This window comes from Onthophagus taurus, chromosome 1 (genome assembly GCF_036711975.1).
Source record: "Onthophagus taurus isolate NC chromosome 1, IU_Otau_3.0, whole genome shotgun sequence".
NCBI lineage: Eukaryota > Metazoa > Arthropoda > Insecta > Coleoptera > Scarabaeidae > Onthophagus > Onthophagus taurus.
The window spans coordinates 28,366,327-28,379,148 of NC_091966.1; the positions used below are offsets into that span (position 1 = coordinate 28,366,327).

General features: G+C 30.6%; 1 long non-coding RNA gene across 1 annotated transcript; it reads right to left on the reverse strand.

Moving 5' to 3' along the window:
- Positions 1–201: 201 nt before the first annotated feature.
- Positions 202–5,598, reverse strand: LOC139431444 (uncharacterized). Its single transcript, XR_011641560.1, has 3 exons — positions 5,533–5,598; positions 5,249–5,483; positions 202–677 (listed from the first exon to the last, which is right to left on the reverse strand). It is a non-coding gene; the product is annotated as an uncharacterized lncRNA (long non-coding RNA).
- Positions 5,599–12,822: the final 7,224 nt, after the last annotated feature.

A 12,822-nucleotide genomic window follows, 5' to 3' on the forward strand; every position in this document is an offset into this window, starting at 1 on the left:
AAACGAAAATCTTTAATCTTCTTAAAGATCTTTCAAAATATGTGCTGTTATTATTATACAGAATGTTTGAATATATTGCATTTTTCTTAACGATTTAGATCTTTAATAAATTAATATGAAAGATGACAAAAGATGACAAATTGTGTATCAAATTTATAAAATACGGTTGAGTTGTACTTTATGCTAAATAAAACGATGTCATTAAATTATTATTGTGTTTTATTTATTTTGTTAATTGAAGATTATTCACAATATTTTTATATATTAACTATTTCGATATTATTATGGAGGCGTATTTTTAATGGTTGAATGTTGGGGTGAAAATTATATTAATTTTTTGCTACATCTCAAAAATTAAAAGTTGTACAAAATATTACAAAAACCTTTCTATTGATATGCCGTACTTAGGTTAGAGAGTTACAGGGGGAAAACCACCCCATTTTCTTTAAATATTTTAAAAACTAGTCCGTTGATTTTGATCATGTTTCTTTGTGACAGACTTCCAGGATCGTACGGATTTTTTAACGAATGAGCTCCCTAATTGGCAAATATTCAAAAATGTTTTGGAAATTCATTCGAAACACATATTCCTCTCAAATTAAAGGATGACGTTGAAATATCCATACGAACCTTAATGCATTTAATCCAACATGCTGCATGGACTGCAACTCCGGCGCCTAAAAAGGAAAAACTGGTAATACGCCCGCTTGCGTTAATCCTAGATTACTGGACTGTTTTCTACGAACGTTAATACTGGATTATCGTAAATTTTACGACTTAAAGGAAAAACACCACTTTTCACAAAAATATTTATTATAAGAAAAGGTAAAAATTAGTATTAAGAGCATTGTTTATTATATATTTCCTACCTATCGTACATAATTTATACAATGTGTATCAATAAATTATTTTGAACCAAGTCCCTTACGTCTACAAAGCAGTAATTTGGATTTAAAGTTAACAGATTGTTTTTCTTTCATAGTTGTGACTACAGGTTTTGTTTATATTCATGTTAAGATTAGTGGTACTAATTGCAAGTCCTATGTCACGTGGCTGCATGCTCTGTAATTAATTGGTACAATACAATTGCACATAGTAAGATTGTGTTTTGGATATGGTTCAAAATAATGCTTAGGTAACAAAAATTGTTTCTCTGAGTTTACTACAAATAGCATGTTTGCAGTACATGGTGCTCATACGTCATTTCCTACTTGGGCAGTAGAAACAAATCATCGTAGCCTGAAATCCTCAGGATATTATGTATATTTTGGCGAATATTGCAACCTAAAGTGTTACTATTCAATCTTTCTCTCATCCACGGTTCAGCCAGATACCGACTCAAATCAATCAATTGGCTTTTCACTCAATTCGGATTCTATATTATCTGTCTCCCAATCACTGTCGCTGTCTTCAAAAGATTCGGTATCACAATCTTTGCCATTCATTATTCGTTGTACTTCTTCATCCATTTCCTTGTGTCAATGGATTTTGAAAGATATTTCAAACTCTAAAAATCTCTTACCCTGGAAATTTTTTGTTGATTATGAACATTACGTGAATACTGGACTTTCATCAAATTTACGACGGAATTCTAAAATAATATACAATGTAGTCGACTTTGTATACAACGCACCCACCGCTACTTAGCTAAACACTGTAAAGGAAGGTAATAAAGCACTCAGAGACTTAAGTGATACAAGAGTAAACGAAAATTTACTAAATACAACGAGTGTCGTAAAATTAAGGGTTTCCAGTAATCTAGGGTTAAATCTCTAGATAAAACCCTATTAAATCGAGCCACTCGTCAAGTAAAAAACGCCTTATTTGTATATTAAAATAAGTCACTACCATGTTTTTCGGAAAATCTAACAAATACTTCTGACACTAACTAATCCATTTGGAAACTAAATAAATTCATTAACCAACTTGTTACGAAACATCCGATCAAAATGTAAAATGGTTAATTGAGCAAGAAGCGATATCTCTGGGAAGTGATTGCCCTCTTGTTTGCAATCATCTAATTATAGTCTTAATTTAGTCCCTATACGAGACAAATCTCTGGAGTTGAAGAGAAAGAAATGGAGATCCTAGAATATATTTTTAACGCTTTGCTTCGTCTTGAGTATTTCCCAATTCAGTGTAAAGTCGGTGCCGTAAAAATGATAACAAAACCTGAACTTGTTTGTATATCTCACAGGCTTTTGAAAGAATGTACACCTATACTATTCCCTATTGCAGTCCTACCAGAATGAGAGGTTCTTCTTTATTTAGCAAAAAGGTGTGTCCCCAAGTCTTTAGCCATTAAGCCTATTCTTCAGCCAATTAAAATGATTTGCGCAAAGTCTGCGCCACCTTTACATTAAATAGAGAAACATGCTCATCTGTTAGCATGGATGATGTTTCGTACCCCCTTTATTAAAACAGTAATAAAATATTTAGGTTTATTAACTGGATGGATCAGTTAATCATAAGCGGGAAAACACAACTGAACTGAAAGGCTCCAATTGGAACTGATTTATAGAGGAATGTATTAATTTATAAAAAAAAATTCATACGTCTTAATCATACCAGAAAATAAACTACTTTTGTGTAACTCTATCATGAAACCTATATGAACGTATAGCATACAAATATATACCATATATTTACTCCAATACGGTAGATATCAATCTAAAGTGTTGCGACAAATAGTAAATGAGTTTTGGTATATAACAAATAAACTAATCTATGAAAGAACTTGGACATTCATACAGTTACAGACGTCATTACAAACCAATTTCTTCTACTTACATCCCATTTATCTCGCCATTCTGACTGTTTTTCTTTCTGAATGTTCGTAGCATTTGTTTGGACATTGTATTTAAATCATATATATTAGGTAAGAATTAGAAAGAAATAGTTTCTATGATTACTAAGTTGTAAAAATCTTTAAAATGTCGGTAGCAATTTCGGTAGTAAGTACTTTGGCATTAATAATAGGTTCATCGAGGGATCAATGCAATCGAAGATTCTTTAAAATAGTTTGGTGGAGCATTGTAAACGATCAAAGGCTATCAAAATCTACTCTATCCTACTGTCGTATCTGGTATCACCCAATGCTAATAAACATATCTTTTGGGCCATGTTGAAAAAGTCAGTTATTCAATTCTAGATTGCACTCCTGCTTTATCGCCGCTCATGGTGGACCCGTTCTTCCTGTAATATCTAGCAAATTTAAATCCAACTTATTTAGTTCTTCAATAATTTCTGTCATTTGCTTTCCTGTACATTTATCGACTGATAAAACTTGAAAAACTTTATATTAATTTTAACAAGAGTCATTATTACATGAGTTACATGCTTTACCTTAACTAATGTTATGAATAAAGTTTTTGAATTTGTTGAAACCATTTGTTTTAGCAAAAAAAAAATGGTTGTTCGTCATATGAGACGTTATATTTCTAAAATATGTTGTATGATCCGTCTTCAATTCTATTAAAGCCCTTTCAAGTATTAAGTAACTTTCTTTCAATGAAAACCATGCGGGCGACATGCCATGATTTATTAGAACTAAAGAGCCTAAATCGTTATTACATCGGCCGTCGTCTTAGAGCATTAGATTTCGGGCAAGAAATCTTTCAGTTACGTTCCGGAAACATCTCTAGATGTAGTAGGACTTTTAGAACATGTTGTAAATCGCTGTTTGTGGCGGCAACAAATCAGAGTTTGTCTCTTTTGAAGCTATTGAGAAGAAAATCCCAGCTTATGTACGACTGTGTCTTGGACGCCTGTCACACTGATTCAAAACCATTTAACGAGAAAATGAAGCCGATTAGATTGAGTGGTTTATATCAGATTAGCTAAAGTGTAAAGTAATTGTTTGAAAGCACGTGATATAGCTATGATTGGATATCACACTTTTTATGACTTTTATGAAAAAATATATTATATATTTGATAAACCAATTAAATTATCTAAAGCGGCATACACTTACATTTTCATTCATTAATTATTAAATTGGCATATTAAATTTTACAAAAGCACGATAAGTTGAAACTTCCGAATAAAGTATTCATGATTTCATTAGAATTTTTCACTAAACGTTTTTCATAATTATAAACACGCATACATCATATTAATGTTTTATTTCTATGCAAGTTTATAGTTGTGAACCACTCAGGAGTTAAAAATTACTAATCATCCGTGGCAAATACAGAATTGGGAATTCCAATGAAAATTTAGCGTAAATGTTTGGTCTGCAATCGGCGGTGACTTCATTATCAGACCCATGTCGGTGACATTTCATTATTCTCCAGACTTGTTAGTGTGACTTGCAGTAATTTGCTGTAAATGAACTCCACTCAACTGCTTAGGTCGTACTTTTATTGATTTATGTATGTTTCGATCACAGATACAAAATATCCAAGATCCCTTTATCAAATATAATTTTAACAACAACAAATGGGACACCATCAAAGTCAGAGACGCTTTAGCTGCAAAACTGAATCGATTACACCATGATTCACACTTACCAAATACATCTCAAAGCAGAGCTTAAATCAAGTATTTCAGGAGTTCGTTCAACCATAAAAAACCAGAGCCAGCGGCATAACGCAGGAGCTAAAGATATGGCGAGCAGAACATTACCATTACAACTTCATGCTTCGAAAGCAGAAATCGATGACTAGGAAACACCCACGCTATTCGCCTGAAACCATGCAAGGTATTATTGGCGCTGAATGGTGATGACTTGTAGAGTTGTTGTCGTTAATAGTAACTACAACAACAAATTTTATTTACTCATGATAAATAGGTACCGCACAGAAATCAGCAATATATTACATTAGTTGTAAACATTTAACGCACTGCTATTACCGCTTGCTTTAGTAGCATCAATAATAGTAGTTCGGTTATAATAGTAATAATAATAGTTCGGTTTTTTGTGCTGCATAATCCTTCCTCGGTGACTAATAAACCGATATATCATTGTAAAAAGTGATGAGTAGAAAATCATTGGTTTAGATGTCTTAATTTTCTTTAAATATTCTTCCTAGATTATAATAATCAATTATTTAATATTTATCAGCATATTTAAAATAATCACCAAAAATACCTGATTACAATACAAATGATAAATTTTTAAGTTCTGCTGAACACTGATTTGTTTTAATCTAATCATAAACTCATTTAAAAAGTTTAAAAAACCTTAAATTATTATTATTATATTGAAATGTATTGACGTAATTTGGGAACTCCTTTTCACACTCACTTTTATGATGTGTTGTTATTAAGTTAAAAAATTTCCTCTTCTTAATTATTGCGCGTATACAATGAACTTGAACGTTCAATAAAACTCCTTTGTTACTATTTCTACCATCGATTACCTTGCAAGTACGTCGACTTGAGCCGGAAATTCCGCATTAATAGTGTTATAAGTTTCCTTTTGAGGATAATTAATAATGTTCTTGGCTACCATGACGTGCTTCGTATAATATAACTATTGTCTAGAAACATATTTTCTTTTAAACTTATTAAAAATACTTTAAACCTTACTTTAAAATTATTCATATCTAATAGTCCAATACAAAATAATAGTAATTAAACCTACGTAAAAAATTGCTTACCAACATCTACTTAAAAGGGAAAAAGTACTATCATCGTTTAAAGGCATTTCCTTATCAGGACACTTAAAATTAAAAGAATTTCAATACGTGTACAAACTCTTGAAATTTTTGTGTAAACTTTGTCGCTTCCATGAGATCGGTTCTTTAAGTGGTTAATACAATTTCTATAATCTGGTTTTTGAGTTCGATGCGAAATTCTTTACAATACTTATCGGTTTATCTGTATGTAGTACATGTATAAATGTCATAATATAATAAGATAATATTACTCTCAACGGAAAAAATACCAGAATAAGTCATTAAGGTTGGAATCTTTAGTTTTTTATAAACAAGAAAACATTATAATTGTTGTTGTAAAGACTTGATGATTGTATTTTTAATTTACACCTTAAGATAAATATTTGTGTTTAAATGCGGTTTATAAACAATAAAACTGAAAGAAACATAATAAATGTTAGTAATTGTATATATTATTTTTAGTAAGTGTTTATCATTGTTTTATGATTGTTGCGAAATGTAACCGCTATAAGTACATTATTTGCCTATCTTTTAAAATATTTCTCTATCTTCAATATGTGGAAAATTTTCAAGGAAAAAATTCCGCAAACTTGCCCGTAAAAATTTTCATGAGGTATTCTAAAACAATTTTTCAGCAAAACAATACCAGTATATATTCTTAATCACACAAAATACAAAGAAAATTTTTTTATTCTTTGTCAATATACTTATTATTTCACAATTCTAACACTATATATCATTTATTTGCATTAAGCATTACTTTTGGAATGTGTTTATTTATTTAAGAATAACTTCCAGATTATTACCTATTGAGTATTGAGACAAACAAAATTTTTACTTCATGACTAATCCATCCCAAATGATATCGTTTACATTTCCTATTAAAACACTGACACTTTTAAGATGTAAGTATTAATCATCGCCATCAACATTTTATATTTAATTAATTCAATTAATGTCAATCTAATTTGCAGCGTTGATAATACGAATTGATGTATATTCTTGAAATTTTTATCATAACCAGAAAAATCTGGATGTTGCATGATATTTGTTACCTTGTTTAATCATAAAATAATAATACATATAAAAAATTTCATACCATAGTTATGTCATTAAAAACACTACGCACTCAACCACAGAAACCCAGAGATCTCAATGTAGGCGGAGAAAATATATTACGAGTACCTTTTAATTAATTTTGGTCCATTGTTCTAATATTTACTATTAACATTGTGTACGTTAGTAAGGAAGGAAATTTTGTTACATAAAGTTAGAATTAAATTTTAGAATTGTAATCAATCAAGAAGAAAATTTCTTTGAAGAGAATCACAATAGTACTCTTGTGATGCAATGTATCAAAAGGTAAAAGCAATACTACGTTAGCTGTGCAGCTAAACCCTTTTTGGAAACGTGATCGATTAAGATAGGATCGAAATTGTATTTACATGTAATCAAATAAAATAACAAGTCTAAAGTTGTTCAAACCTTCACAACTGTCGATTGATGTTGATTAACCTTCGCCATCGCAAATCAGGGTCATTTCCGACCTGGAAACGTCTTTTTCAGCTACTATTTTGTTATAATTATTTTATTACACATTTCCTGTTGTGAATTCTGCTACCTATTATTAACAAATAACTTTGTGTATTGCAATTTTAAATTGGGTCATTGGCATCCCATTTTGTGTGTCCATAAAATCAGTACTTCTCTAATAATGTGTAAAGCGAAACTTTGTACCACAATAGAAGACGCTACTGAAGTGTATACCGAAGTAACTGACGAAATCGATATTGTCAACAACGCCTCACAAAGTGCCTGTATATTTAGCGACGATGAAATTGAAGATGAATCGGTACAATGACGTTGGGGCTACAAAGCGGTGAGTTGAGTTTGTTCATAAAAAATCTTACTCAAATAAGCAAATATGTGTCATTTATTTTGGATTCTTTTAGACTTTTTATATCTGATAATATTTTAGACGTTATTGCAAAGTATACAAATGAACGGCCCAGAGATTTTGAAGATGACTATAATGAAAAACAACGAAATGCAGGAATGTTTGGATTTATAGGTATACTTGTTCTTACTGATCGGTTAGGAAAAAATAAAGAGAGTCCTAATAGCATTATTAGGCAATTACCAACAAAGCATTGAACGGCCTTATTTATCAGGCAATAATGAGTAACGTTTGCTTCTTTAGAGTAGCATTGGCATGAAAGTGGGCAAATCAGAATAGTAGTTATTGAGTTATTACGACATGACATTAATTAAAGGTTCACATATACATACATCTTTTCTATATTTTTTCCGAATCATAAGCAGTCTTATTTCTTTGGATTAGCGCCTGAAAAGTACAAAATTCGTGCGCATAGCGAAACAATCAGTAAATATATAACGCTTATCAAATGTATCGCCACCCTCCTATTTAACGTCTAAACGGATTGAAATATCATCTTAACCCAAAATACGTTAATTGAGCTTTACATAATATGTACACTTTATTGTACACAAATTAAAAAATCGTTATAATGTCATTACGGTTATATGTATAATCATATAATGCCCCTTTATACAACAACAAACAATTAATATAATCATAAATCAAAAACATAGCGTGAATACATATCTGGATTCTGGAGTGTCTGTTTTTGATATATGCAACCAATATGGTACACAAAAGCAAATTGTTCGAAATAAATAAAAATAAAGAATAACTAAACAAATTTACTTTAATATTTTTGCTTAAATGAATATGAGAGTTTGTACAACAACGATTTTGTGGTATCCTGGTTTGGGCAGTTGAATTTAAGTTTGCTACAATTAACTTAAAACGACATTTTAGCTACAGGGATGGAATTATTTATAAACGATTTAATGGCAAAGTTGCAGGTGTGCTAAAGGAAAAATTAATACAACGAATAATAAGGAAATATTATTTCGTTAAAATAATATGTTATGGTTTTTTTTTGTTGAAAAGACTGAAATATTTGATTCAGACATCGAATGAGAAAGATCACTATTAAAGTAAGAAAAATCAACAATCGAAAGAAACTGAGCAAAGAGAAAATGAGAGCACTAAGTAACGCAGAGTTTAAAAACACAAAGTAAAATATCTTGCCATATTGTACTGTAGCTCTCAAAAAACATTTGTTTACCAAAAACATTTTCAAAGACTGTTTTTTTTTTGGCATTTGTACTTGCAGTCATAAAATTTCTGTGGGAAGATGTTGCAATGGCACAAGAAGATAAAAAATGTTTATTACTTTTAGACAACGCACCTGTTCATCCACCAAAAAAAATACCACATCGATTATTTTACCCAGATCAGAGAATGACAACTAGCTGTATCCAGAATTATTCCGTGTTGTTGTATTTTCTGCGTTTTATATACAGCGTTATCGTAAAGTAAGAATATACATATTATTTTTTGTATAATTTTAAAAAATTAAACTAGTAGTAAAAAATATAATTAATCTAGTTGCCTTAATAATTGGATTTTACTATGTATGTGGAACCCAAAAGAGTTGTGACAGATATTACTACCCTCTTTCACTTTCTGATGTTGAGGAAATCAACAACTATTTTTGTTCAATACAAAGTGACCGACTGCCAGATGTAGACCTTTTAAATTTTTAAAGTAACTTAATTTTCAGTAAGATTCTGATGTGTTTGAGTTTACTACGGTGAGGTAGGAGATACCTTAAGCGCTATTTCTTCCAATGCTCAGGGAGTTGACCAGCTTTCTATATCTATGATAAACATATGTTCTCACTTTTTGTATAACTGAACATGTTTTTCCATCTTGCTGGAAAGTGTCGATCATTTTACCTATCGCCAAAGCAAGTAATCCTAATGCGGTGTCGGATTTAAGACCGATTAGTATTTTGCCAGTACTTTCGAAAGCATTTGAAAAAATTTAAGCGAAGCAACTTAGACGTCATCTGAATGCGTGTAACATTTTGCCTGAATTCCAATCTGGGTTTAGACCTCATCATGGCTGCTGTGGAGCACTTTTGAATATCACTAACGATTTGTTGTCTGCGGTTGATCAGGGGAGGATGTCGACGCTTGTTATGTTGGACTACTCCAAAGCCTTTGATACTATTAAGTATCAGAGTGTTTTGAGTATTTTACATTACATGGGCCTTAGGTGTGGTGCGATATCGTTATTCGCTGACTATCTGGAGGTTAGGTCACAAATTGTCATGATACATGGAAATACATCTAGACCCACTCAAGTTATATCCGGTGTACCTCAGGGTTCTGTATTGGGTCCCATTTTGTATACGGCGTATAGGAATAGAATAAAAAACAATACACAAATTTTTTTTAAAAATAGTCCATTGAATATTTCAAGTGAAGCAAAAAATTTGGGTGTCATATTGGATTCCGAACTTCGTTTTACGCAGCATGTTAGTTCAAGGATGCGGCGGTCGTACTGTGCTCTTAAATCTCTTTATGGACACCGTTTCTTACTTAATAAACGAATAAAAATATTGCTCTGCGAAATACTTATCTTGTCTAATCTTAATTATTGTGATGTCGTTTACGGACCTGGTCTTAATGGTCGTGACAAATACCGTATCCAGAAGCTACAAAACTGTTGTATTAGATTCATTTCTGGTTTGAGAAATTGCGATCGAATATCTCATGTTTATAAGGATATCGCTTGTTTTCTACCATCGTGTGCTAGATAAGTGGGTACCACAGTACTTGTATGAAAGAATTCGTTTCCGAACTGACGTTCACAACGTTAATATACGTAATTACCTGGCAATCCCGCATCACAGGCTTGAGCTGTTTAAGAGGTCGTTTTCTTACATTATTATTTCGTATTATATCTCTGTTCCTCCGGAATTCCAGCACCTTGCTAGTGTCTCCTTCAAGAAGAAAATCGAAAGGCTCGTTTTGACTTGTAATGATTGACTAGGTCTCGCACTTATTGCTTTTCTTTTTTTTCTTTTTCTCTCCGTGACTCCCACACTATGTTATGCTTGCTAGTTTTTCGTGATGCCGTTTCCTTTCCTTTTCCTTAAGTTTATTGTTTTTACCATTAGTTGATAGATTTTATTTTAATGGGGTGCCGGAAGAACAGATCAGTGTTTTTCACTGTTCTGATGTATCTCTATTTGGCGCACATTTTTCGTTTTTCTTTTTGTTGTTTGTTTGTTTTTTTTTTTTTCGTTTTTTTATGTACACAAATTTTCTTTTGTTAATATTATGGGTGTACTTATTTTATGCGTTAACAAATTAACTTAAATTAAATTAATAATTTGTATGTTTGCCTCCATTACCAACTAGCGATTTCAAAGTTTTCTTTGTTCTTTTTAAAACATATATAACTCGATACTAATCCAGGCGGGCCGATAGCATTATTAATTATACTAGACCCACTTTTACTGATAGATAAATCAGTTTGAACAATGTTATATTAAACATCAATACATGTGGATGAAAACACACGATTCAGAAACAATTCGGCATACAGATACATCCATCATATGTTTTGCGATCGGATCTGACATATATGAAATGAATGACCGGATGTTTTTGCTTCAATGTTGTAGATTCCCATTTTCTTTCAGATTATTAAAACGCTATTTTAATTTCATGGAATTCATAGGATCGGTGAGGGTGTTATTCAAATACAAACACAACTGTAATCTCTGAAATAACTAATTTGCGGACTTAGTTATTAAAATTTGTTTTAGCTTCTTTTGTAATTATATTATTAGTTGTATAATTATTATACTTAGGTAGAATGCCTAATTTAAACTAGATTTGTCCATAAAATCGTCGTTCAGATATAATAGTAATCTATAAGAAAAAGAAGTAATGAACTTATTGACTAGAATGTTTTCGGTAGGCAATAATATATGCACTAAAGTATTAGAAGTTGCTTATTAAACTTCAAAGTTTTCAGACTAAAATTAACTTTCGTATTGTGTGTTGTATATATGTACGTGTAATGTGATTAATGAATTCATAGTTACTATTTCAAATTAGATTTGGTAATGTAATCAATTAGGGGTCTATACAAAAATCTACATAAACATAAAGTTTTAAAAAGTGAAGGAACACCTAAATTCACGAAACACTTTAACAAGATTTAATAAGAGATATGAAAAGATTTGCAGGATTTACTAATTTATCAGACGTTAAAGTTTATTAATCGTTCGACACAAATTTGTTGTTTAGAATAATAATATTAAAACCGATGATTCGAAGAAATTTAATTAAAATTATGAATAATCTGCAAACATCATTGAATACAGTAAGAATACAACAAAAAGGACTTAAACCGTCTTAAACGTTACTAAAAATAATTAAAAGCTGTAAAAGTGAATAATAACTATGAGGGATAAAAGCGCTTATAGGTAACTAAACAAAATAAAAGTTATAAGATGAACAAAAATTTCCTTAATAAATTTAGTAAAATAACAATAAATTTTAAAATTATGTAAATAATTATAAAAAAATAATGGCCTCAACTTATACAATTTAATTAACATGCACACTCAATGTTCAATATTGTACAGCCTTATAACCACCTTATAACTACACAAATTAGTAGAATTTATTCGACCTATAAATAACAACTATATGTTAAATAAACAAAAACAATCATAAAAAATTAAAAGCTACATAATTACAATAACAGCAATCATTATATCCTTCTACTAAATATACTTCCTTGATGTTCCATTGAAAAGAATTCATAAATCCATATTATATTGTATGACCATATCACAAAATATCACAAAACTATATATATCATAGTTTCCAATTTTTCCAAACACAGCATACAATAACTTTATAACACTAACTAAAAGCAAAAAAAAAGGAAATAAATAAATATCTCTTAATAACGGATACATTTTCAAATTCTTACAAAACGTTTTTATCAATCAACGCATAACTGCAACATAACTAAGTATATCTATCCAGGTTATAGATAAAAAAATACTTAAATATTTCAATATAACCATAGCATATAGAATTAATATAAATGTGAAAGATATTCTGAATAATCTTAAAAACAGAACAAAGAGACTACACAGAAATGAAGTTTACAAGATAAAACGTGAGAACTTTTCACACATACATGTAGACATCATACACGAGGAGAAATATTTCACAAGTTGTATGAGAAATTTTACTCATTACTAGAAATATTTATGTTTAAAAATATGCAGTGCCT